Below are 27449 nucleotides of genomic sequence, written 5' to 3' on the forward strand. Positions count from 1 at the left end.
CAAAAGTACACACTGGCTGGTGTTGTACACAAACACTTTTTTAAGCATACTGGAGCGCATTGTCCTCCCCCATAAGTGCATACCACATACGTACATCTAAGTGTTGTACCATTTTGTTCCTGTTAAAGTATTGAGGGCCTAGATACTGTGAAAGGCCAGGCAAAAGTACTCACCTGCTGCTGTTGCAGACATATACTGTTTAAAGCGTACTGGAGTGCATTGAACTCGCCTCATAAGTGCATACAACATACGTATATATAAGTGTTATATCATTTTGTTCCTGTTAACCCCTTTTCACTATAGGACGTATGCATGCGTCCCAGAACCAGACATGTTTCCGCTCTGGGACGTATGCATACGTCCTAACGATCTCCTGCAGAAAATCGGCGGTGGAACCTGGCTGTCAATCACAGCCGGAGTCCCTCCGCAGCTGCCGGGGCCATGATCGCGCTCCCCCATTTTCACCAATGATGGCGCCACGATACGATCACGGGTCGCCGTGGTTGCTATTGCAGCAGGAGGTCAGGTCATGACCTCCTGTCTGCCTGCTACAGAAGCCTGTGAGATCCAGCCAGAGGCTGGATCGCAAATGCTGTACTGTGTGCAGCTGATCGGGTCATATTGTGCTGCAGTACAAATGTATTGCAGCATAGTATAACCTGTAAAAAGTGTAAAAAAAAATAATAAAAAGTTCTTAAATAAAAGTATGAAGTGTTAAAAAAAAATTTCCCTTTCCCAATAAAAGCCCTGTATTATCACCAAAAAAGATCAAAAACACAAATCATATCCATAATAAGTATTGCCATGTCCGTAATGACGTGTACTATAAAACTATAATGTAAATTATTCTGCATGGTGGACGCCCTAAAAAACAACAACAAAGTGCAATATTTGACAATTTTGGTAAAAAAAGCTGAATAAATAAGATCAAAAGGTAGCACGTATCACAAAAATTATACCAATGAAAAATACAGCTCATCTCGCAAAAAATAAGCCCTTACTCAAAGGCTGTTGGAAAATGAATGGCAGAAATACAATTTTGCTGAGAAAAGGAAAAAGAACATAGAAAGCTATAGAAAATGGGTATTGCCATAATCATACTGACCCACAGAATAAATATAACATCCCTTTTACCGCACAGTGTACACCATAAAAAAATAAAAACGCCAGAAATTTTCCAGTTTTTAGCAATATTTTGGAGATTTTCACAAAAAATGCTACATGTGTCATCAAAAATGCCCCACTAATATAAATACAATATGTCAGGAAAAAACTATGTCAAAATCACTCCGCTCAGAAAAAGCGTTCTAAAGTTATTACTAGAGATGAGCGAATCGAAGTTGACGAACCCGAATTCGTTACGAATTTCATGAAAAATTTGATTTGCAACGAATACGAATATCGCCGAGATTCTATCGCACGAAACACTTAATTAAACTCCATTTTACAGCGTTCCAGGCTATTGGGGACCTAAGATGGCAGATCCACATGTGAGTACATGGGGGAGGGGATTATGGGAGGGCGGGAAACAGCGGCGGGAATGAAGGTAGGCGGGCAAACCCTGAATCACATGTGAGATGCAGCCTATCAGTGTTCACTGACCCCTGTGATGTCACAGCCCCTATATAATCGGCAGCCATATTGCCTCTCTTCATTTCATCTATGCACTCAGATGGAGAGGACGGGACTGCATGTGTGTGAATAGCTCATACCACAGTGTTACACTGCAACTGCTAGTCACATCAGCATTAGGGAAAGACAGGAGTGCAGAGTGCTTTGCTGTAACACTGAGAAGGATTGCTAAACCTCCTATTCTAGTTATTGAGCATTGCAGCAGAGAGGGGCAGATAGCTGTCAGCTGCCTCATACAGATCTCCAAGCTGCCTGAACTTTCTGAAGCATCTTATCTCCTCATTTTTCAGCCCAATTGAGTTTATTTTTATTTGCTCCACAAAACTTCTGCTGCTCAGAATTGTGTGACAGAGTGCAATTTAGGGTTTAATCCCTGGATTTTGTTTTGTGGTGCTGCACTGTAGGGTCCTGCTGCTGTTCAGAAATACGTGATTGTTCAGTGGACTGTAGTGCATTTGCACCATTTTGTACCTGTTAATCTGTTAAGGGGCTGGCTAAACAGTTTTTTCTGCGTATAGTTACGCATATATAACTGCCCTCATCAGTGCATACCACATAGGTACATGCAAGTATTGTACCATTTAGTACCTGTTAAGCTGTCAAGGTGCTCCATACCGTCAAAGTCCAAACAATAGTATCCATCGGCTGGTGTTTTACAAAAATACAGAGTTTTTTCTGCTAATAGGCATATTACTGCCCCCATCAGTGCATACTGCATAGGTACATCCAAGTATTGTACCATCTAGTACCTGTTAAGCTGTCCAGGTGCTCCATACCATCAAAGTCCAAACAATAGTATCCACTGGCTGGTGTATTACAAAAATACAGAGTTTTTTCTGCTTATAGGCCCTCATCAGTGCATACCGCATAGGTACATGCAAGTATCGTACCATTTAGTACCTGTTAAGCTGTCAAGGTGCTCCATACCGTCAAAGTCCAAACAATAGTATCCACCGGATGGTGTTTTACAAAAATACAGAGTTTTTTCTGCTAATAGGCACATTACTGCCCTCATCAGTGCATACCACATAGGTTCATCCAAGTATTGTACCATTTAGTACCTGTTAAGCTGTCAAGGTGCTCCAAACCATCAAAGTCCAAACAATAGTATCCACCGGCTGGTGCATTACAAAAATACAGAGTTTTTCTGCTAATAGTTAGGCATATTACTGCCCTCATCAGTGCATACCGCATAGGTACATGCAAGTATTGTACCATTTAGTACCTGTTAAGCTGTCAAGGTGCTCCATACCATCAAAGTCCAAACAATAGTATCCACCGGCTGGTGTTTTACAAAAATACAGAGTTTTTTTCTGCTAATAGTTAGGCATATTACTGCCCTCATCAGTGCATACCGCTTACGTACATCCAAGTATTGTACCATCTAGTACCTGTTAATCTGTCAAGGGCCTACATACTGTTCAAGGACAGCCGTAAGTAATCACCTGCTGCTGTCCTAGACAAATACTGTTTAAAGAGTAGTGTATAGTATTGTAATACCCTCATAAACGCACTAAGTATGTCAGGCAGAGAAGTGCCAGGACGTGCACAGAGGAATGGCAGAGGCCTAAATACTTCAGGCAGAGTTGGCAGCAGACTTGGGGCGAGTGGCAGCAGGAGTCGCAGCGAGAGGCCTAAGCTCCCGTTATCAGCCATCGGTCGTGTCTCCACCAGCAACCCATCTGCCGTCGTCGATTGGTTAACACGCTTATCCACATCATCACAAGTGACATCTAACACCCCCAGTCAACAGTCGGTGGGTTCCTCAGACACAACCCTCAGTTGGCATGGCCCGGGTGCAGTCCGTGTCCTCCCATTGCCTTTGTCCTATGCTGTTCCCTCTCCTAAAGAAGTATCTTATGCTGTGGGTTCAGCTCCATTATTTACTGAGGACGATCCAATAGAGGACAGTCAGCAGCTACTGGACAGCCAAGAAGGGGAGGAGACATGCGCCGCTTGCTCCGCTAGGCGGCCAAGTAGTGATGCGGAGAGTCACGTGGGAGGCGGTGTTGCAAGGGTTCAGGGTCCTGAAGCAGACACTGTTGGGGAACCTGAGGAGGACATCAGTGACGTGCACACAACTGTTGATGATGATGATGAAGCCGATCGCAATTGGGAGCCGGGTGCAGAAGGGGCTTCATCATCATCAGGAGAAGAGAGTTGCAGGTTGCCCTTGAGGCAGCAAGGCGGTAGCACAGTTGGCAGTCAGCGTGGTGGCAGTAGTGGAAATTCAGGAGCCAAACGTGCCCGGGGGAGACCACCTGCTTTGTGGCAGCCTACCTTTCCGGGATGTAGTGGAACAGGGGTTCCTGGAGACGGCGCCAGTAGCAGTCAGTTAGTGCGGACTGCGGGTGGTAAAATCAGCTACTCGGCGGTGTGGAAGTTTTTCATAAGGCATCCGGAGGAGCTTCACGTAGCCACATGCAAGATCTGTCGGCAGAAGGTGAAGCGTGGCCAGGATCCCATTGTCGGCACCACGGCCCTGCGTCAACACATGTTTCGCCACCATAAAGGGGCCTGGGAGAACCATTGCTTCGATGTAGTGGTCCAGCCTGCTGCATCACCCAGTGGCCATCCGCTCCCTCCTTCATCCAGCCAATGCTCCACCACCTCAGCCGAAGGGAGCTGTGTGTCAAACCCTCATTCTGTCGCTCCTGCTTCTCCCGCTTTTAGTCAGCCATTCCGCCAACAATTCATCGGCGAAGCCATGTCCAAGAGACAAAAGTATGCACCCATTCATCCAACGGCACAGAAGTTGAATGTGCTCCTGTCCAAGTTGCTGATGTTGCAGTCCCTCCCTTTTCAAGTGGTGGACTCTGCACCTTTCAGAGAATTGATGGCTTGTGCCGAGCCAAGGTGGAGAGTCCCAAGCCGTCATTTCTTTGCGAAGAAGGCAGTACCAGCCCTGCATAAGTTTGTACAAGAGAAGGTGGGCCAGTCCTTGAGCCTGTCGTTGTGTTCAAAAGTGCATGGCAGCCCCGACGTGTGGAGCTGTAACTACTGGTAGGGACAATACTTGTCTTTTACGGCTCACTGGGTAAATGTGGTTCCTGCACAGCCACAACAGCAACTTGGACAGGTCACACCGCTTCCTCCTCCACAATCTCGCTCCCAGGCAATTGGTCCTGTTACAGTGTGCGACGCCACCTCCTCATGCTCCACCGTGTCCTCAGCCTCCACTGCACGTCCAAATCTCGGTGGCCATTCATCGTACCATGTGTGTAGGGCACGGCGGTGTCAAGCTGTTCTTCACATGGTTTGCTTTGGCAAACGGAGTCACACAGGGGAGGAACTGCTAAAGTTCATTCGTAAAGAAATCCGAGTATGGCTTACTCCACGAAATCTGGAAATGGGAACCATGGTGACAGACAACGGGAAGAACATCGTGTCTGCGCTGCGACAAGGAAGGGTTAAACATGCGCCCTGCACGGCACACGTGTTGAATCTGGTTGTCAAGCACTTCCTCAAGTCTTCACCCTATTTGCAAAACATCCTGAAAATGGCAAGGAAACTGTGCATGCACTTCAGCCACTCGTACACCGCCAAGCACACCTTCCTTGAGCTGCAGCGTCAGAAGGGTATCCCACAACATAGTCTTATTTGTGACGTTGCCACACATTGGAATTCCACCCTCCATATGTTGGACAGACTATACGAACAAAGAAAAGCCATCACCGATTTCTTGATGATCCAAGCAGATAGGAGTACTCCCCTGTGTAACTTCAATGTGAATCAGTGGCAGCTCATACGTGACACCTGCCGTTTGCTGAGGCCCTTTGAGGAAGCCACATTATTTGTGAGTCGCCTGGATTACGCAATGAACGACATAATTCCACTCCTACATTTCCTACAAAAAATGATTGAAACCATGGCTGGTCACGGCAATGGAGACGTTGCGCCTACATCTCAAGGCTACATAAGCCCTGTGGGGGCTGAACTGGAGGAGGAGGATGATGTGGGGCAGAGAGGAGCACAGTTTTGGTTGGATGAGATGACCGGTGTTTCTAGTCATTGGACAGGAGAGGAGGAGCAGGAGCAGCCAGAGGAGCTGGAGGGTGATGAGGAAGTTGAGACAGAGGACCCAGACACACCGTGGCAGTATGCAGTGGAGATGGAGGCAGGTAGTCCCTCCGAGTCACTGGCGCAAATGGCACGATGCATGCTCAGTTGCTTGCGTAGTGACCCCCGAAATGTCAAAATTCGTCAGCGGGATGACTTCTGGATCTCCACCTTATTAAACCCTCGCTACTGTCCCAAAATGGGGGCCTTTTTTACACCCACTGAGAGGGAGGACAAACTGACCTACTACAGAGAGATTCTACGTAGTCAGTTGGCTGATGCCTATCGGCCACATGGTCCATCCACTCCCAGGTCTGACTCCGGGGGCCCTCTGCACTCACCTTCCACTGCCATGGCTGCTGGGGAGGGGAGGGGGGGAGGAGCAGTACCAGCTCAATCAGCAGCAGCCTGAGTCTACAGTCGCTGATGAGTAGCTTTCTTCACCCGCATAGTGAAGCAACTCATCAGCAGCAGGTAGACATGGAGCAGGTGGTGGCATACCTTGACATGGCCATGCCAACAACCATTGAAGATCCGCTGGACTTCTGGGCAGCCAAACTTGATTTATGGCCACAACTAGCAGAGTTTGCCCTGGAAAAGCTGTCCTGCGCGGCCAGTAGTGTGCCATCAGAGCGGGTATTTAGTGCGGCCGGGGCCATAGTCACCCCAAGGCGAACTCGTCTGTCCACTAAAAATGTGGAGAGACTGACGTTTGTCAAGATGAATCAGGGATGGATCAGCCAGGATTTCCAGCCACCATTGCCAGATGCCTCAGAGTAGATTGAGAAAGCTGCTACACCAACATTTCCCAATTATGGTTGGTGATGAAACCCTCTTGGGGTATCAATTAGGGTTATGGAACCCTCTTTGGTACTGCGATTGCCTGCTCCTGGCTCATCCTGTGTCTTTCAGGAACTACTTGCCTCACTGATGCTTCTGGCCTTGGGCCTTTAATTTTTGGATGTTTAGCAGTAGATAAATACATGCTTAATGTTAATTTCAACATTCATCTCTAAATGTAAGGGGTTGGTTAGGAAACCCTCTTGGGTACTGCGATTGCCTGCTCCTGGCTCATCCTGTGTCTTTCAGGAACTACTTGCCTCACTGATGCTTCTGGCCTTGGGCCTTTATTTTTGGATGTTTAGCAGTAGCTAAATACATGCTTAATGCAAATGTCAACATTGATCTTTAAATGTAAGGGGTTATGAAACTCTCTTGGGTACTGCTCCTGACTGCTCCTGACTCATTCTGTGTCTTTCGGGAACTACTTGCCTCCCTGATGCCTCAGGGCTTGGGCCTTCAATTTTTGGATGTTTAGCAGTAGCTAAAAACATGCTTAATGCAAATTTCAACATTGATCTTTAAATGTAAGGGGTTGGTTATGAAACCCTCTTGGGTACTACAAATGACTGCTCCTGACTCATTCTGTGTCTTTCAGGAACTACTTGCCTCCCTGAGGCCTCAGGCCTTGGGCCTTCAATTTTTGGATGTTTAGCAGTAGCTAAATACATGCTTAATGCAAATTTCACATTGACTTTTAAATGTAAGGGGATGGTTATGAAACCCTCTTGGGTACTGCGAATGACTGCTCCTGACTCATTCTGTGTCTTTCAGGAAATAATTGCCTCCCTGATGCCTCAGGCCTTAAATTTTTGGAAGTTTAGCGTAGCTAATACATGCTTAATGCTAATTTCAACAATGATCTTTAAATTCTCGGTGCTCTGCTAGGGCCTTCTCCTACCCCGCCGGGGCCGATCCGAGGACCTCACTAAACCATCCAATCGGTAGTAGAGACATGCGGTGTGTACAAAGGGCAGGGACTTAATGAACCCGAGCTTATGGCCGGCGCTTAATTGTGATTCTTCTTTCCTGGCAAATAATTGCAATCCCTGATCCCTATCGCGAAGGATGTTGAGCAGGTTACCCGCACCTGTCGGTGAAAGATAGACACACGCTGGTCCGTTCAGTGTAGTGCACGTGCATCCCCGGACATCTGAGGGCATAACACACCTGTTATTGCTCGATCTCGCGAGTGATCGTGCAATGTAAGGGGTGATTAAAGCCTCTTGCTGATGCCTACTCCTGACTGCTCCTGTGTCTTTCAGGAAGTACTTCATTTCCTGATGCTTCTGGGCTTGGGCCTTTAATTTTAGGATTTTTGAAATACATACATACATGCTTAATTAAAATAGTGTTTTTTTTTCAAATTTTCTGATAATTATCACAGTAATAAACTTGAATGTTCCACAATAATAACCATTACACCATTGAACGATTGTTGCATGTGATTTTTTAAGTAAAATTTCCCAAAAAATACGCAGAAGGATGAACTCTGCTTCTTTATTTCATAAAAAATTATTTTATAGAAGAATGTCTTTTGGTGGTTCACCGTCCTGCATTATAGAGTCTTCTGGACTCTTGGATATGCGCTTGTTCTTAAACAAAGGTACAAAAACCAAAACTGGCCGGACAGGGCTATGGAGACGTTGCGCCTACATCTTACGGCCACATGAACCCTGTGGGTGCTTGTGAGATTAGGTCCTTTGTACCCACACGGCTGGGTCCGGGACACAAATTTTGATTTAAATTTCAAATAAAAAAATCACACATTTCAATGGTCTCCTCATGCTGCAGCCAACTCCAGGCTGCGTCATTCTGGTAATATATAGAGAGCACTCGCTGTCCTAAATTTTCATTAAAATTTTTAGTCAAAAATGTTTGTCTTTTTTATTAGGGATTGTGAAGCTTTGGTGCGTACTCATGCATCAGGCAACTCCAGCCTGTGTCATTCAGGCAATATATGGTTTACTGATGGTGCTGCTGGGCCTGGGTTTGGGAATTTCAAATTTTCTCATAGGTAGCATCCGCTATCCATAAGTCTTCTTCATAAATTTCTACAATTGTTGTGTTTTTTTTGAGGGATTGTGAAGCCCTAGTGTGTACTCATGCATCAGCCAACTCCAGGGTGTGTCATTCATGCAACATATAGGTAGCACCCGCTGTCCTAAATATTCTTAAAATTATTTTAAAAATGGTTGTTTTTTCTTTGGGATTCTGAAGCCCTGGTGTGTACTCAATGCTGCTTCCTGCTACACTCTGTCAGCCCGTTGGTCCTGTGACAGTGTGCTACTCCGCCTCCACATCCTCCTCTGTGTCTTAAGCCTCCACTGCCAGGATAAAGTCTCAGTGGCCCTTCCATGTGTGCAGGTCACGGCGGTGTCACGCTGTTCTTCACATGGTTTGCCTTGGTGAGAAGTCTTGGAAACAATGGCCGGTCAGGGCAATGGAGACGTTTCGCCTAAATCTCACGACCACATGAGCCCTGTGGGGGCTTGTTGGATTTGGTCCTTCGTACCCATACGGTGGGGTCCGGGACACGCAAAGGTTGTTTTAAATTTCAAATAACAAAAAATGAGGGCGCTGCTGGGCCTGGGTCGGTTAATTTCAAATTTTGTCATGGGTAGCACCCGCTATCCAAAATCTTTTTCAAAAATTTCTAAAATTGTGGTGTTTTTTGGGGGGGATTGTGAAGCCCTGGTGTGAACTCGTGCATCAGCCAACTCCAGGCTGTGTCATTCAGGCAATATATGGGTTACTGATGCCGCTGTGGGGCCTGGTTCTGTTAATTTCTAATTTTCTCATAGGTAGAACCCGCTATCCAAAATCTTTTTCAAAAATTTCTAAAATTGTGGTGTTTTTTGGGGGGGATTGTGAAGCCCTGGTGTGAACTCGTGCATCAGCCAACTCCAGGCTGTGTCATTCAGGCAATATATGGGTTACTGATGCCGCTGTGGGGCCTGGGTCTGGTAATTTCTAATTTTCTCATAGGTAGCACCCGCTATCCAAAATCTTCGGTTTAAATTTCTTAATTCATCTTTTAATCTTAGGGATTGTGAAGGCCTAGCGCCTACTCATGCTGTTGGCAACTCCGGGCTGTGCCATTCATCCACTATATGGTCTCCTCATGCTGCCAACCCCTCCATACTGTGTCATTCAGCCACTATATGGTGTCCTCATGCTTCAGCCTCATTCAAGCTGTGTCATTCAGCCACTATATTGTGTCCTCATGCTGACAACATGTCCATGCTGTGTCATTCAGCCACTATATGGTGTCCTCATGCTGCCAGCATGTCCATGCTGTGTCATTAAGCCACTATATGGTCTCCTCATTCTGACAACACCTCCATGCTATGTCATTCAGCCACTATATGTGTCCTCATGCTTCAGCTTCATCCAAGCTGTGTCATTCAGCCACTATATGGTGTCCTCATGCTGCCAACACCTCCACACTGTGCCATTCAGCCACTATATGGTGTTCTCATGCTGAAAACACCTCCATTCTGTGTCATTGAGCCACTATATGGTGTCCTCATGCTTCAGCCTCATCCAAGCTGTGTCATTCAGCCACTATATGGTGTCCTCATGCTGCCAACACCTCCACACTGTGCCATTCAGCCACTATATGGTGTCCCCATGCTGCCAACACCTCCATTCTGTGTCATTGAGCCACTATATGGTGTCCTCATGCTTCAGCCTCATCCAAGCTGTGTCATTCAGCCACTATATGGTGTCCTCAGGCTGCCAACACCTCCACACTTTGCCATTCAGCCACTATATGGTGTCCTCATGCTGCCAACACCTCCATTCTGTGTCATTGAGCCACTATATGGTGTCCTCGTGCTTCAGCCTCATCCAAGCTGTGTCATTCAGCCACTATATGGTGTCCTCATGCTGCCAACACCTCCACACTGTGCCATTCAGCCACTATATGGTGTCCTCATGCTGCCAACACCTCCATTCTGTGTCATTGAGCCACTATATTGTGTCCTCATGCTTCAGCCTCATCCAAGCTGTGTCATTCAGCCACTATATGGTGTCCTCATGCTGCCAACACCTCAACGCTGTGCCATTCAGCCACTAAATGGTCTTCTCATGCTGCCAACACCTCCACGCTGTCATTCAGTCACTATATGGTCTCCTGACACTGATGCCACCACCTGGCTCTGTCATTGTGCTGCTGTGCGGCAGTGATTCTAAAAGCGATGCCAGTAATCTGCATGTTATTCTGAATAACAGTATTATTTCACTAACCCAGCACACTCCATATGCGTTTTAGAACACATCAAAGTGTTCTATACCCCTATAGAGGCCGTATGTAGGCTAGAAATAGCCTTTTTTAATATAGATTTGCCGCGAAAAAATTTGTATCGAAACAAACTTTTCCGGAAAATTCAGCGAATCGGCCGAATCAAATTTTCGAAAAGTTCGCTAATCTCTAGTTATTACCATATAAAGAGACACAAGTCAAATTTAAAAAAAGGAGTCTGGTCATTAACCCCTTAAAGACCATGGATGTGTCCAGGCAGGATGCACGTTCCCGCACCAGGACGATTATACACGTCCATGGTTCTCGTGTGTGCTGCCCAGTGCAACCACGAGATCGCGGCAGGGACTCGGCTGTAACACACAGCCAGGACCCTGCCACAATGCCGGGACCGAAGTAAACTTTGGTTCCGGCAGTTTAACTATTACAGCCGCGGTCAAAAGTGACCGCTGGCTGTAAGCGTTATGACAGAGGGAGCTCCCTCTGTCCCCCTGCAGTACCCCGCAACGCGATCGCAGGGTGCTGTGTGTGATCCCCGGCGGGGACCTGCCGCACTGCCAGGACCGAAGAAAACTTCGGTCCCATCAGTTTAACCCTTACAGCCGCGGTCGGAAGCACCCACAAGCTGTAAGGAGTTTTGACAGAGGAAGGGGGCTCCCTCTGTCTCTCTCCTGTTGCACCCCGCAATGATCGCAGGTTGCTACTGGTTACCTGGGCAGCCGGGGGTCTTTACAAGGACCCCCAGGTCTGCCCCGATTATTGCCTGTCAGGACGTGCCAGAGGCACGTCCTGATATGCTGCCTGCTAGTGTAAAACTAGCAGGCAGCATATATCTGCAATGCTTTGGAATACTAAGTATTCCAAAGCATTAAAAAAGTGAAAACAAATAATATAAAATAAATAAAAGTGTAAAAAAAATGTGTAAAAAAATGTTTCAAAAAAGTATAAAAAAATTTGTGTTAAAAATTTGTAATAAAAAATAAAAATACATTTATTAAATAAATATAATGAAAATTTAAATGCATAATGTGTAGGATCACACAGCGCACATCCACAGCATATTACATGCTGCGGATGCCTGCCAGCAGTCACAATAATGAGCTCCCTGCTGCAGCTGGATAGTTTTATGTGTCCACTCATAGCGGTGGATTTCCCACTGGCCGCCATGAGCTGACACACTGAGCTACCCAGCCATAGCAGTAATCTCGCCCTTTTGACTGCTGGGGGGCAATCGCCATGTGACAAATGCTGCGGATGCGCTCTATGTGACCCTACACTGCGTCCCATTCATACTGCTTTTCCGCACTATGTTAGTGGTATCCGTCAGCATCACATCAAAAAACTGTGATGCTGACGTATACTGTAGCAGCTCCATTCATTCATTCATGAATGAGACTGCTACAGCATACATTGGCATCCCTTTTTTTGACATGACAACGAACACCTATACTGCAAAAATGCAATATGAATAGGGACTATTCATATAATGATGCCCTGAAAGCCGAAGGGGGCTCCTCTCCTTCTTGGTCCTACCAGGTGGTCAGGTAATCATATATGGCCTAAGTAGGGGTAGTGCCCAGCCCGGAATGAACAGGGTGATAAAATACGGGCGCATTTCCTCCATTTCAAAAGCGACTTACCAAAATGATCTTACCAAAAATCTTTTTTTCCACTGACTTTGAAATAATTCTAGCCACACAATAAGGGCTCAGGTCACTTTTGCCCTGGGTGAATACTTTCGGGGGTGTAGTTTCAAAAATGGTGTCAGTTCTGGGGGGTGCAGTATTGACAGCTAGAATGCTTTGCAAGATGAAGTGTGGCCTATAAATTGTATAATGATATCCTGATAGCTAAATGGTACTCCTCTCCTTTTGGGTCCCACCATGTGCCCATGCAACCAAATATGGTCTAAGCGGGGGTATTACCGAACACGGGACAAAAATATGGGGCGCATTTTCTACTTTTCAGATGCAATGTACAAAAAATATGTCCCACAAATGATGCATTTGTGGAAATTTTTTTTTTTTTTCCACTGACTTTGTAACCATTCCAGCCACACAAAAAGGACTCAAAGTACTCACTTTTGGCCTAGGTGAATACTTTAGGGGGTGTAGTTTTCAAAATGGGGTCACTTGTGGAGGTACTGTATGGGTCTGGCAGCTAAAACCCTTTGCAGGCATGAAGTGTGGCCTATAATTAATTTGGCCTAAAACGATGCCCTGAAAGCCAAATGGCGCCCCTCTCCTTCTGGGTCCTACCACGCGGCCAAGGGCCAAGGAACCAATTATGGCCTAAGTGGGGTATTTCCAACACAGGCTGAGCAGTTCAATAAAATATAGCTTGAATTTCTTTCAATATCAGAAGTGATGTACAAAAAATATGCCCCCCAAATGATGCATTTGTGAAAAAGCTCATACTGAATTTTTAAGACTAACTGCAATAATTCTTGCCCCAAAAAATATGGTATTAAAATACTCACTGTACCCCATAGCGAATACCTTGAGGGGTCTAGTTTTTAAAATGGGATCATTTGGGGGGGGGGTTCCTGTGTTCTACCACCTTCAAATTGCACATAGCACATAAAAAAGATGTACTTTTCAAATGTTCTAAATTTCAAGTTAAATTGTTAGGCTTCTAATTATTTAAAAAATATTAATTAAAAACAAAAGAAATGCTTTCAAAATAAAGTAGGCATCTGAAAGTATAAGTTTCATAAACTATTTGGTCAGAAACTATAAATATATGCAACCTATTAGTGTTAAAATAGCAAAAAATTTTTTTTTTTTTTTTAAATTATGATTTTTTGGATTGTGAAAAAAAAACTACAAATGATATCGGCTCACTTTTACTATGTACATGACGGACAACTTGTGACAAAAACAATGTCAGGCCTTTTTAGCTTTTAGGCGAGATGACGCCCCTACCTTTAGAGATCTCTTGGATCCTTCTGGGTTGAAGTCCTTACCTGACTTACTGAAAGGTTCTGATCCCTCACTCATGCATATTTTTCAATATAATCAGATTAAACACTTCTACAGGACGCAGGGAAGCCAATTAGACCTCCTCAGACCTTTTACATCCTTTGAACGCTTATGTACTTTCCCCCCTCGCACATAGGTAGAACGGTCAACACACTATACTCTCATGTCCTAGAGATTTCCACTAGTGATCTGATACCCTTTTGAAGGGCTTGGCAACGTGAACTTCAAGTGGAGAACGGCTTTCTCCTGGTGCCACAGGTCTTCCACATCGTGCAAGGTGCATGACACTAACTAGAAAATTATGGCACGTTGGTACCGAGTACCTACCCTTCTGGCGAGGGTGCACCCGAATGTGCCTGATACGTGCTGGCGATGTGGAGGTCCAGGAGGCTCCATGACCCATATATGGTGGGAGTGCCCATCACTACAGCCCTTCTGGACGCAAATCTCGGACATTATGTCTAAACTCACAGCTACCACACTTACCCTGACCCCCAAAATGGCCCTATTGTCGATTCTGCCAAGATCTGTTCCAAAGTCATCCACGCGATTACTAAACTTCCTCCTATTAGCTGCTAGAACTGTGATTCCTAGACTTTGGAGATCATCGACACCCCCTTCGGTATCCTCATGGTTGCGTGACCTCTCTCACCTATGTAAGATGGAGGAACTGCTGTCAGACTCCAGAAATCAAATGGATAGGTTTATGGTAATTTGGGGACCCTGGAAAGATTTTATGTCATCCACTTACTTTGAAACCCTACATCTAAATACATAACCTCTCTCCTACACTACTTCTCCTACAAATCACCCTCTAAGCGGTATGCCTCAGATGCCGGGCACCTCCGGACCCAGACTCGTCTCGCAAGGTATCTATTTTATATTCTATTTTGGATATCTCACTAGGGCCCAGTGTGATTTTCATTAGATAGTGCCAGTGTAATGTGTTATTTTGTTATTGTTTTATATATTTATATTTTATAATCTGAATTAAAATACAATTTCTGAGTAACGCTGTTTTATCTATTATTGCCCACATCATTATGCACCATTGGTGAGGTCCTAGAGGCATAAGCTATAGATTTTTATTGTTATTCATTATTGTTGCTGGTGTGGTCCGGCTTTAGCTTTGACTGCCTCGGTCCTTCTGTTGTGAGCTGCGCCTAATTTTAAGATTTGTAAATTACTTCTATTAAAAAATCTTAATCCTTACTAATAATACTTACTTTTTAGCAGCTATATGCTACAGAGGAAAATCTTTACTTTTTTTCCTTTCTTTTTTGTGTTGTCTACAGTGCACTCTGCTGACACCACTGTCCGTGTCAGGAACTGTCCAGAGTAGCATAGGTTTGCTATGGGGATTTTCTCCTGCTCTGGACAGTTCCTGATACAGGCATCAGGTGTCAGCAGAGAGCACTGTGGACAACACAAAAAAGGAATTAAAAAAATAAAGATTTTCCTCTGTAGCAAAAACAGCTGCTAAAAAGTACTGAAAGGATTGGTATTTTTTAATAGAAGTAATTTACAAATCTGTTTAACTTTCTGACACCAATTCATAAAAAAAAAATAAAAAAAAAGTTTTTCACCGGAGTACCCCTTTAAGCTAAGGTATCTCTTCTGTAATTTATACTATATTTGGCTTTACTTATTTCTAAATTGCAATACCAGCTTTGTGCCCTGAAATTTGTACACTAACAAGGGATACTTGCAGGTGCTTCCTAGAAGTACAAAATTTAAACAGCCGTCACAGACATACAGTATAAAATAATAAAATATTTATTGGGAACAGATAGGTCAATGTGCTTCGAGGATGAATTATACTGATGAAGAGCATAATTCTTCCTCAAAATACGTTGTTCTATCTGTTACCAGTAATGGCTGTTTGAAATTAGTACTCCCTTGTTCTCCCGCTGGGTCCCACAGTTGGTCTCCGAATATTGGCTTCCTCTCCATTTCCTTACTTGAATAGACGGCTGAGTATTGACAAATTCAATTGGCAAATTCATGCTACACCACAGTGAATTTGATACCTTATACCCTTCTCCATGTTGTGCTAGGGGCATAACTAACTTAAGTGACTGCACTACCTTACCTGCAAGCCATCTGCCTTGCACCAGGTAACGGCATATAAAGTGCCCCTCTTCTATCTCCCTTGTACTTGTATTGTATGCAGCCAAACAGTATACAGTAGTCCCATAAAAGTCAATGAGTAATTTTACAACACTCTTTGAAATCTTCTATGGTATCAACTCAATCAAGACGCCTACCCTCTTATTCATATAAAGAAAATTGAAGAAAATGAGTGATTCAATTTCTTAGTAAACAAACAAATAAGGTGGAAGATTCCTTTTAAGATGAACACACTCATGTTGTCCAAGAAAAACAATAAGAATGACCTTCTACTTAGCCTTTGTTCTTTTCTATATAGACATATTTCCTGCTAACAACCTATATACATTTCTCCATCCTGACCATTTTTCATTTTGGGATGATTCCAATCCTGGTCATTTATCTTACCCATAATAAACTAGGCAAGAATCCATCCCCAGAAGCCAACATGACCCCCTTTCTTCGTCCTCCAGGTGATTTACAGGATCCAAAGTGCCTTTGTATAGACCTACAGCTCTCCTCTTTCGATAATTGGCCAAATGTTGTAAAAGTTTGAGTTATTCAGCAGGTCAGAGGTGATTTTTCTCCTCAAAAGATGCTGGATTGCATTGCTAGCTATATACAATATAAATCAAAAAGAGTCTCTATCATTAATATATAAGCCACTGGACGGAGCTTGCCAGAAAAACCTTTTAAGGTTCCAACCTGTATTCTAAGCCTTCAGGAAAATATAATTTGCTTTGAAGGGTTGTAACATAACAAAAAGAACCTTACCTTGTCTTTGCACTAAAATCAACAGTAAGTGTGTGTGATATTGGTATAGAAAAAAATTATATTTTCTGTAGGAACTTGTTGTTCAAGAGGTATTCCCATCCGGGCATTTACAGCATATCCACAAGATAAATGTATGATAGATGTGTGCCCTACCTCTATGTATCTATTTTAGAATCCCAAGGGATCCTGACCCCCTCTGGCCTTCTTGTGGCTACCAGAGATAGTTAGGAAAAGGAAAACAGCTGAACAGGCAGTTTTTTGCAGTTCATGTAACATCTTAAGGTTAATAGGAGTTGTGTTAACAGTGTGGCACCACTAGCTTGCAGTGGTGGGACCCATTTCTACAGGAAAATAATGGGATAACTTATAGCTATGCCAAAACCTTTCATTCCATTGTATTGTACCAAAGTTTTGGAACCTGAAAAAGGACAAGAACTCAAAAAATTACTATAATAAAATGTGGCACAGGGAATTTTCTGATGAGAAAGTTCAATTAGTCCAAATCCGTTTGACTTCCCGGATGTGTTCAAGTAACCATAGCCGACATTTATCATTGCTTATTTTGAGTTGCAATCCACTGGTTTTGACAACACATGATATAGAAGGGTTTTATCAACTGCGTCTTTTTGTGAAAAGGTGCAACAAAGGTGCAAAGCCGCTGAAACGTCTCTAAAACTACACCAGCCCAGACTTAGCTTAGCTTTTTGGTGTATGTGAAGAGAGAAATTTCTGAAAATGTGACCTGCACAAAATGTATCAAATGCTCTGTGACCGTTTAATAAATGTGGTGCTCCTACACATCACCAACACACACAAAAAGGTGTAAAAAATGCTTCACTTACACCTACAATGATAAATGCCGGCCTATATGCCCAAAGTTACTCCGCTTGACTGAACATTGTACCTAAAGCACATTATAAGGTTCACCCAATGTACAGTATTTTTCAGCAGTGGGACAGGTGATGATTGGGTGAATATATATACAGTATATATTTCCAGATGGGTGGCTCCAGACCAACTCTTTTTGTTATGGAAAAGAAAAAAAAGCTGGTGGCAAGTGGCTTTTTGTTAGGTCAGACCTAAAGCTGGTGGCTGCTCCATGAATCAAAACATTTCTGTTTCCATGCTGTTCCCCACCTGATGTCATCCTATGCCTCAATCCCCACAAAAATAAATTATGCTACTGCATATTTGTCACACATGTATAGGGGTGAGATCCACGGTGAATCTGCAACAAAATCTGTATGCAATGTATGTGACTTTTGCTGCATATTTGTGACAGATCTGCATGATACATTCTGATGCCTGTCACGGGTGTACATAGAGCATTAGGCACCCGGGGCGGACCCTTTGTTTGGCACCCCCAAACCCCCCCACACCCGGGGAAGACCCTGTGCTTGTTCACATCCTCCCCCCCAACCCAAGAATTAAGAAAACATGCACACACTTTTTTCAATGTTTTCAATAATATTTATTGCACAAATGCAGGAGTTTTGCAGAAGGGGGACAGGACAGGGGTTTTGAAGAAGGGGGCTGGTGAAAAACTTCTAAAAAAACTCCTGCCCCTGTCTACAAATCCCTGGTGTTCCCCTTTCTAGAAAACCCTTGCCCTTTCTTTCCCCTTATACAAAAACCCTGCACCCCTATTCCATAAAACTCAGCTCCGGCACCCCCCCCCCCCCACCCACATAAAAACCCTGCACCCACCCTAAACATCAAATCCATACCCCCTTCATATAAAAACCCTGCACTGCCATCACATAATGTTCATACACCCTTACACCTGCACACCTAAAAACCTGCACACCCCCATAATAAAAAAAATAACTCCTGAACACCCTCATTAATTGGAATCCTCTGCACCCCCCTTAATAAAATAAACCCCTGCACACCCCCTTAATAAATGAAAACACTGCCCACCCCCTTTATAAAATAAAACTCAGCACATCCCCTTAATAAAATAAAACCCTTTTTCCACCCTTTCTGCCATGGGAGGGATAGGGGGGTGGAGGGTAGAAGATGATTGTACATTTGTAAGGGGAGGTGTTCTGTCCGACCAAAGCCAGAAATAATTATTAGTGTTGAGCGGCATAGGCCATATTCGAATTCGCGAATATTCGCGAATATATGGACGAATATTCGTCAGATTCGCGAATATTCGCATAGTCGTAATATTCTTGTTTTATTTTCGCGTATGCGAATATTCGAATGTAAGAATTTTCGCGTACACGAAAATTTACATGCTTAAAAATTAGCATGGGCGGAAATTCGTATATGCGAAAATTACCATATGTAAATTTTCGCATATGCGAAAATTCGCGCACCAGTCTCACACAGTAGTATTAGAGCCTTCTTTACACCACATAAGCTGGAAGCAGAGAGGGATGATCACTGTGATGTGTACTGGAAAAAAACCCAAAAAATAAAGAATATTCGTAATTACGAATATATAGTGCTATATTCGCGAATATTCGCGAATTCGCGAATATGCGATATTCGCGAATAAAATTTGAATTGTGAATATTCACAAGCAACACTAATAATTATAAGATGGGTAGGCAGTATTATTATTATTATTATTTTTTCCTTTTCCTCTCTGCACGCTCCTTCCTATTCTTGTTGCTTCTTTTCTTGATTTCCTATTTTGGCCCCCCTCAGCCTCATGGTGGAATGAAAATGGAGTGTTTGAGAGCCCTCCCATAGGACTGAGTGATCGAATAAAAGATGAGTGGCCATTCTTTTTATGTTTAAAAAGGGGGGAAAAAAATTAAAATAACTGTCAGATATACTCACCGTAATTGTTGATTGTGGAGGGTGTGCAATAAACACATCAACAGCGGAACAGTATAGTCAGGGAGGAGTGGGGCGTGAAGGCGCAGCAATCCTTGCTGGAGAGGGGAGGAAAATTATAGATTTATATAGTTAAAGGAGGGGAGAAAAGAAAAGAGAAAAGGGAAACAAAAACAAAAAAAAAGAGGAAGGAGGGTGAAGGAAGATTGAAATGAGAACAAGAGGAAGATACTAAGAAAGTGAAGGAATAATTGAGAGGAAAAGAAGGCGAGTGTTATGGTAGGGCCCGGAATGCAAGGTGAGGATGGAGGGGGGAGGAGCTAAAATTACTACCTTATTCTTATTTTGTTTTTGTTATAAGATGGTTTATGTGGGGATGGGAGGTGGGTGGAGGGGGGGAGGAGATGTATAATTGAAATTAGTTGAAAGAATATACGGATGGTGAGTGTCGGACAGGACACTGGAACCAGAACGATTTGAGAAATGTACAAGGGGGGGGGGGGGACCTTTTGTGATGTGGATAGTAGTTAAAGAAAATGGAAATGTAATTCTATAAGGATTGTATAAAAAAAATAAAACCCTGTGCCCCCTTAATAAGATAAAACCCATGCACACCCCTTAATAAAACCCATTAAACCCCTTTAATAAAACACCTTAACCCCCCTTAATAAACCCCTAAACCCCCTTAATAAAATAAAACCCTGCACCCCCTTAAAAAAATCACTGTCCATCTGCATCAAAAATAAACAAATCTAAATCCCCATCAATATGAACAAATGCACCCCTTAATTACACCCCCCTCCCTCCCCCTCTAATTACACCCCCTCTCTTCCCACAATTACACCCCCCTCTCTTCCCCCAATTACACCCCCTCCCTCCCCCCCTTAATTACACCCCCTCCCACCCCTTCTTAATTACACCCCCTCCCCCCTTAATTACACCCCTCCCCCCCTTTTTAACCCCTTAACAACACTGGACGTAAATGTACGTCCTGGTGCGGTGGTACATAATGCACCAGGACGTACATTTATGTCCTTGTATATGACCGCGAGCACCGGGGTGGTGCTCAGTCATGCATGGCAGGTCCCGGCTGCTATCAGCAACCAGGGACCTACCGGTTATGGCGGACATGAGCGATCACGCTTATGTCCGCCATTAACCCCTCAGATGCTGTGATCAATACAGATCACGGCATCTGCAGCAGTGCGGTCAGAAAAATGGATGATGGGATCGCCCACATCGCTGCCGCGGGGATCCGAACATCCATAATGGTGGACGGAGGGCCCCTCACCTGCCTCCGTCCGTCTTCTGGGGTCTTCTGCTCTTGTCTGAGATTGAGCAGACCAGAGCAGAGCAGCGATAACACTGATCAGTGATATGCCCTATGCAAAGCACTGAACATTATTAGCAATCAAGTGATTGCTATAAATAGTCCCCTATGGGGACATAAAAAGTGTAAAAAAAAAAAAAAAAAAAAGGATTATTTTTTTTCGATTTATGCTTTTTTCATTCATTATTTATAAAGGCATCATGCACACTTCACACCTCCAGAAAGACTACTTTTCAGAAAAAACTGTGGTACTTTTTAACAGCACCTATGCAGTTCAACAAAGGTGCCATGCATGTGTATAAATCTCTCTTTCACAGTCATAAGGAGTTGCTCATCAAGCTGTCTATATAAATCCCATGGATTTCGGTATAAATAGATAACTTTCCTAATAATGGCTGATGTAAGCAGTCAGGTGAGGTCTAGGTCTTGGAGTTGGAATGGGGCCACCAGCAGCCGTAATCCAGTTGTAATAGTTAGAAAGAGAACAATTAAACTCTGAGCCCCTGACTTAAAAAAAAAAGGGGGGGGATATTAAAGTTAATGATGTGATTGCTTCTTGATAGAGATGAGTGAAGTGAATTTGTTCTGAATTTGCCAAAATATTGTGAATCTAAAACCTTGAGAGTTGATTTGGACACATCCAGCCCTACATAGTCACTCCTGTGTTGTCCATTGTGTTTCATACTGAAATATTGCTGCTGAGAATAATACCATAAATAGGATGAATGCAAAAATATCTATACTTAGGAGACTTCAGATTTTCATAAAGGACTTTTCAGAGCAACTAGAGAACCTTTAAATTGGACTGAATTTATTTGGATCAAATCGAATCAGACCTCAAACACATTTCTGGAAATTCACTAAACTCTACTTTTTGACTTTCGATCGATCATGAAGGTTAATGGTGGGTAAGTTATGTAAGTGGATCTTCTAGATCTGAAATATCAGAAAGACAATAAATCTGCCATCAAACACCTATCCAGGTGTTAAAGTTCTTTCAACAAACCTGGGGACAATTTATAATCTTTTCCTGGCCAGATCCTCCTTTGAGAAGCCAGTGGGAAGAAACCATCTTAGTTTTACTTCAGCGTTAAAGAAAACCCCACCTTTTCCATTTCATGTAACTTGCGAGCGCTATGCAGTACTTAATCCCAAATTCTCATTTAGCGTCATGGCGGAACAATGTTAGTTTAGCAGATGATGAACCAATATGTCAGGCCTGCAGCTACATCCACAATACAAAATGCATTCAGCAGGGTGCCCTTGTGTTCGCTATCTCATCTTAAAAAACACGAGACTGTTAGAATTATCATTTTCAAACTCTTTACATCCCTGCAGCCAAGCATAAAAATTAATTCAAGCAAAACCTAATTTAGAATAATAATAACATGCTTTCCTAATGTGTTCTGCATTAATCGAAGTTAAGACAGTTACTATAGCAGCACTACACGCATTTAATAAAGGGGAAAAATTACCACAGAGGCCTCTACTTGTTAGGAAGGATTATAGTTTGTTTAAAAAATCCACCTCCTGGCATCTTTTGACCTAATATCTATCTTATTAACATGTTTATGCAAAAAAAAAAAAAGAGCACTTCAAGAAAACATTTGCATAGTGGAAGCCATTATGGCCTGGATTATTTATCAGGAAAAGTACAAATGTTTGCATTAGAAATTTCAGGCCCCCGAAAAGACAACTGGGAATATCTTCAACTAACTGTGCTATAAATAATGGGAAGGCCTAAAGATGTAGCAGAGCTGAACTTGTCTTTGAAAGAAAGTGCTGGTTTGTCTGTGCTCAATGGGTGGTCCATGTAATTCTTTGTTTCCCCTGTAGCGGCGCTGCAGAATTGAATACTTGCTGAAAGACTCCTCCTCAGATTACAGCAGGAGGATGCACTGTGATCAGCACATCTTAGGGGGGGCTTCTAGGTTGTGTTGTAGCATTTCAAGTACAAAAGCTTGGAGGACTACACCACAAGACTAGGAGATCAGGGATTGTAGTTATGCAGGGTGCAGAGGTAGCAGTTGCACACAACTCTTGAACATAGGGGCCTTAAAGACTCTATCACATAACATCACAAAGCAAAACACTAGTATTAAACCATGGTAGGTGCACTGGGCCTAAGAGCTTTAATTTGCATCTCTGTGGTAGTGTTGCTCGCGAATATTCGCAATGCGAATTTTATTCGCGAATATCGCATATTTGCGAATTTGCGAATATTCGCGAATATAGCACTATATATTCATAATTACAAATGTTCTTTTTTTTTTTTTTTCACAGTACACATAACAGTGATCATCCCTCTCTGCTTCCAGCTTGTGTGGTGTAAAGAAGGCTCTAATACTACTGTGTGAGACTGGTGTGCGAATTTTCGCATATGTTAATTTTCTCGTACGTGAATTTTCGCATATGCGAAAATAAAACGAGAATATTGAGAATATGCAAATATTCGCGAATATAGGACGAATATTCGTCCATATATTCACGAATATTCGCAAATTCGAATATGGCCTATGCCGCTCAACACTACTCTGTGGGATCAAGCAGAACGAGATAAAACATGCAAAAAACAGACTTCATGAAAAGTATTATTTTTTGTAACCATAAAAGAATCTAGTTAGGTATGTTCTCACAACAAACATTTATGGCTTATCAGATATCCGAGTGGTTAGATCCCATTAACCCTGCCCACAATGTGCAGAGAAGGGGTAGGTGTGCATGAGGGACATTCACCTTCTCTATGCTGCTGGTTCCCGGTGCAACTGCTGCTGCTGCTGGCCCAACTGTGGCTGAACAACAAGGGTCTTGTCACAAAGAACTTCAAAGGCGTACTCATTTTCCACTCCTCCTGTATAGTCCCAGCTTGCTAGTGCAACATACTTCGGTCCACTGCCTACATGACCTGTGGCTATGAGCTGACTTTGAGTGTAGTCGGGCTGCTCTGATCTGTTGTCTGTCTCCCATCTTTGCATGAACTCTTCCAGCCATCTGCCTGAATGAGTACTCCTCTGCTTTATCTTTCAGTACTACACTATGGAGAAAATATATTAAAGCCTATGTAGAGGGAGACTGGTTCTCAACCAATCACATTACATCTTCCATTTTTCAGAGGCCTTTTTAAAAATGAAAGAAGCAATTTGAAGGGTTGCTATGGACAACTGCACCACTCTTCCTCTTCATATGTTTTATTCAATCTCCCCTATGCCTATATCAGCTCCTCATAAGTAAGAACTCATAATACATTGATGATTTAAATATCCCGCTTCCTCTGATTGGTTCAGCTTCCCGTCCTTTGATTGGTCGGGCAGTAGTGTCCTAATCTGACAAACAACCCTGCGACTAGAATGGCCGTTCTCAGTGACTAGAGATGCTTCCGTCTGCTGTAAGAGATGGAGGACGCAACAAGTGAGCCCAGGGAGCTAAGACTATTACACTATGGATATGTTTCACATCTGAATTCAAAGCTTTTCCAGCAAACGTAGAGTGAAAACACAATGTGAAAGTAGCCTAAGATCTGACTTGGCCTTTGTTGTTTATCAGAAGATATACTGTAGTTTTAAAGAAAATAAAGCAAACAATGTTGGTGTCTTTAAATGTCAGCCCCAAGAAATACATTATTCTCTGTTATTACATGAGCCTTGGGTAAGGACCCCAAAGGTCTAAAACATACAAATGGTTTGGTTGAATACTATCTTTTTTTCAAAAGGTCTGACTATACGGATTTTATGTTTGACGTCGGAAATGCCTTGAGTGCTGCTTTTGTCACAAAACACTGTTAAGACTTTAACCTGAGTGATCTCTACTGAAAACACATTTTGGTGTATGTGATTCCTGATGGCTTATGTCTTACAGTTGAATACTTCTGCTATACTGAATAATGCTGTATCTAGTATTGAGTACAATGTTTGGATTGTAAACAGTACCCTCTTAAACTCCCCCCTGGTGGACACTCCAGACAGACAATATATTATCATTTATCTCTTTATCTATATGCTCCTTGTATAAGGAAAATAGTTTTAAAGAGTGATATACACTTTAGGGGGATATTCATCAAGAGTGGTGTAGGAGCATGTCTTTTTACTCCATGAATTTGTGTGTTGAAAACTTTGTTCCTGCACCAAATTTATTTTTAGTTCTTATTTCAGTACTCCACACTCCACACATTTTTTTGTGCGACTTTTTAACCTGTGCTACAAAATGTGCAACTTTTTGATAATGCTGTCCACAGTCAGCCTTGTAAGCCAAGTCAGAGCTGGTGTAGATTTGTACCGCAGTTTGGACAATTGCGCCAACAGATGCTCGAAACTGAAAAGTTGCACATGATACATTTTTGACCACTTCATGATATTAACTGAAATCACAACTTATGTTCTTTTAGAAAAACCTTCTAAAGGAAAAGTCACAAAACCTTGATGCAAAAAATCACTGCCCTAAAGAAAAGTGCCAAAGAACAGCAAAAAGCCCAGGGTAAAAGGATTCATAAGTACCCCTATTTGGAGTATACACTTAAAGGTTTAGTTAACAATAATGTCTACTAAAAATAACTGGAGCAATTGGTCAGGTTCGGTATCTTCTATTGATGACTACAGGTGTTCATAAAAATAATTGGATACCCATTTACATCGATGAGTGCCCCAAGACTAAGAATTTATAGTGTGTCTAATGCCACAATAACTGCTGGTAAACAATAATTTTCAAAATCTTTTATTGTTTTATGTACACAGCTCATGTGCATGTTACACTCTGCGCTCCGGCTGTGAGCGCAGTGTCCCTGTGTCCCCGTCTGCTGGGACACGCCTGCATGCGAATCCCAGCCCGTCACTCACCACGCTTCGCTGCCGCCTCCTACTCTGTGTCTCAGTTTTGCATAGAGATGATTGCATAGAGATGATTGCAAAACTTGAAAAGTGTACTTTTGAAAAGACCAGCCTTCCGTTTCTGAGGTATATTGTTACCAGTCAAGGTCTGCAAATGGATTCTAACAAGTTGTCAGCTGTACTGGATTGGCCTCGACCTTCTGGCTTGAATGCAATTCAGCGCTTCTTTGGCTTTGCCAATTATTATCGGCAATTTATTCCACACTGCTCCACCTTGGTTGCCCCCAATGTCTCTCTTACCAAGAAAACTGCTAATCCGAAGGTCTGGACTCCTGAAACCAAAGAAGCGTTCAAACAGGTAAAATCTGCCTTCGCTTCTGCTCCTGTGTTGTCAAGACCAAATCCAGGCAAGACATTTATTTTGGAAGTGGATGCTTCTTCAGTTGGTGCAGGGTCAGTTTTGACACAAAAATCATTCAAAGGAAGAACTGTAACCTGTGGTTTCTTCTCTAAGACTTTCTCTCCTGCGGAGAGAAATTATACAATTGGAGATCGCGAGCTCTTGGCTATTAAGTTAGCCTTGGAAGCTTACTATTTATACTGACCACAAGAACTTGCTATATCTACAGACTGCCCATCGTCTCAAACATCGACAGGCTTGCTGGTCTCTGTTCTTGTCCAGATTTGGCTTTTTTATTCACTTCCGTCCAGCAGAGAAGAATCTAGATCCTCTGAAGTACAAGACCAAGAATCTCACCCTCAACATATTGTACCTCCTAATCGTCTCATTTCCGCAGCACCAGCAACTCTTCAGCACCTGCCTACTGGGAAGACCTATGTCATGACGAGCGCTCCGGTCTCTGCCTCTGGACCGGAGAGCTCGCCTCCTGCTGCAGCCTTGCGCGCCTCGGTTCTTCACCCTGAACGGGGGCGCAGTGTCCCTGTGGTCTCCGGCGGGGATGCGGGTCACGTCGCGGCTCGTCCCCGCACGCGATCCGCATCCCAGTCTCATTTACCTCTCCCCGCTCCTGTGTACACCGGCCACGTGTCCCGGCGCACGCGTCCCTGCTCTCTGGGACGCGCGCGAGCTATGTTAAGTTTAAAGGGCCAGCGCACCTACTTCACCTCCGCCTGCTGTAACCACCGGTTCCAGAATCCGTTTGTCCCTGCCTGACAAGTATGACGGAGATCCGAAGCAGTGCCGTGGGTTCCTGTCGCAGTGCTCTCTACACCTCGAGCTACTGTCCAACCAATTCCCTTCTGAGCGAGCCAAGGTAGCCTTTATCCTCAGTTTGCTGTCCGGGAAGGCCCTGGCCTGGGCTACTCCGCTATGGGACCGCGCTTATCCAGCCACCTCTTCCGTCCAGAGCTTCTGCCAGGAGTTCAGGAATGTTTTTGAGGAACCTGCCCGGGTTACCTCCGCAGAGACTGCCTCATTAAACTTGACCCAAGGAAGTTCTACCATGGGTGACTATGCCATTCAGTTCCGCTCCCTAGCTTCTGAACTGAACTGGAACAATGAAGCCTTTTGTGCCACCTTCAAGAAGGGACTTAACTGCAAGATTAAGGACGTTCTGGCTGCACGTGAGCTACCTTCCACCCTTAGTGACCTCATCTTGCTGGCCACTAGGATAGACAAGTGTTTCACCGAGAGACATGAGGAACTCCTCCTGGAAAAGGAAAAGGCTCGTCCTAGACGCTACCCTCGTCTGGCCCCTGTTTTTCTGCGTCCACCTCAACCCGTTACTGGGCCTCCCGCAGTGGAAGCCATGCAGGTGGATCGGTCACGTCTGACTCCGCAAGAACGAAGCCGTCGCAGAGACAAGAACCTCTTAGAGATTGCCCTCTAC

This window comes from Hyla sarda, chromosome 12 (genome assembly GCF_029499605.1).
Source record: "Hyla sarda isolate aHylSar1 chromosome 12, aHylSar1.hap1, whole genome shotgun sequence".
NCBI classification, from domain to species: Eukaryota; Metazoa; Chordata; class Amphibia; order Anura; family Hylidae; genus Hyla; species Hyla sarda.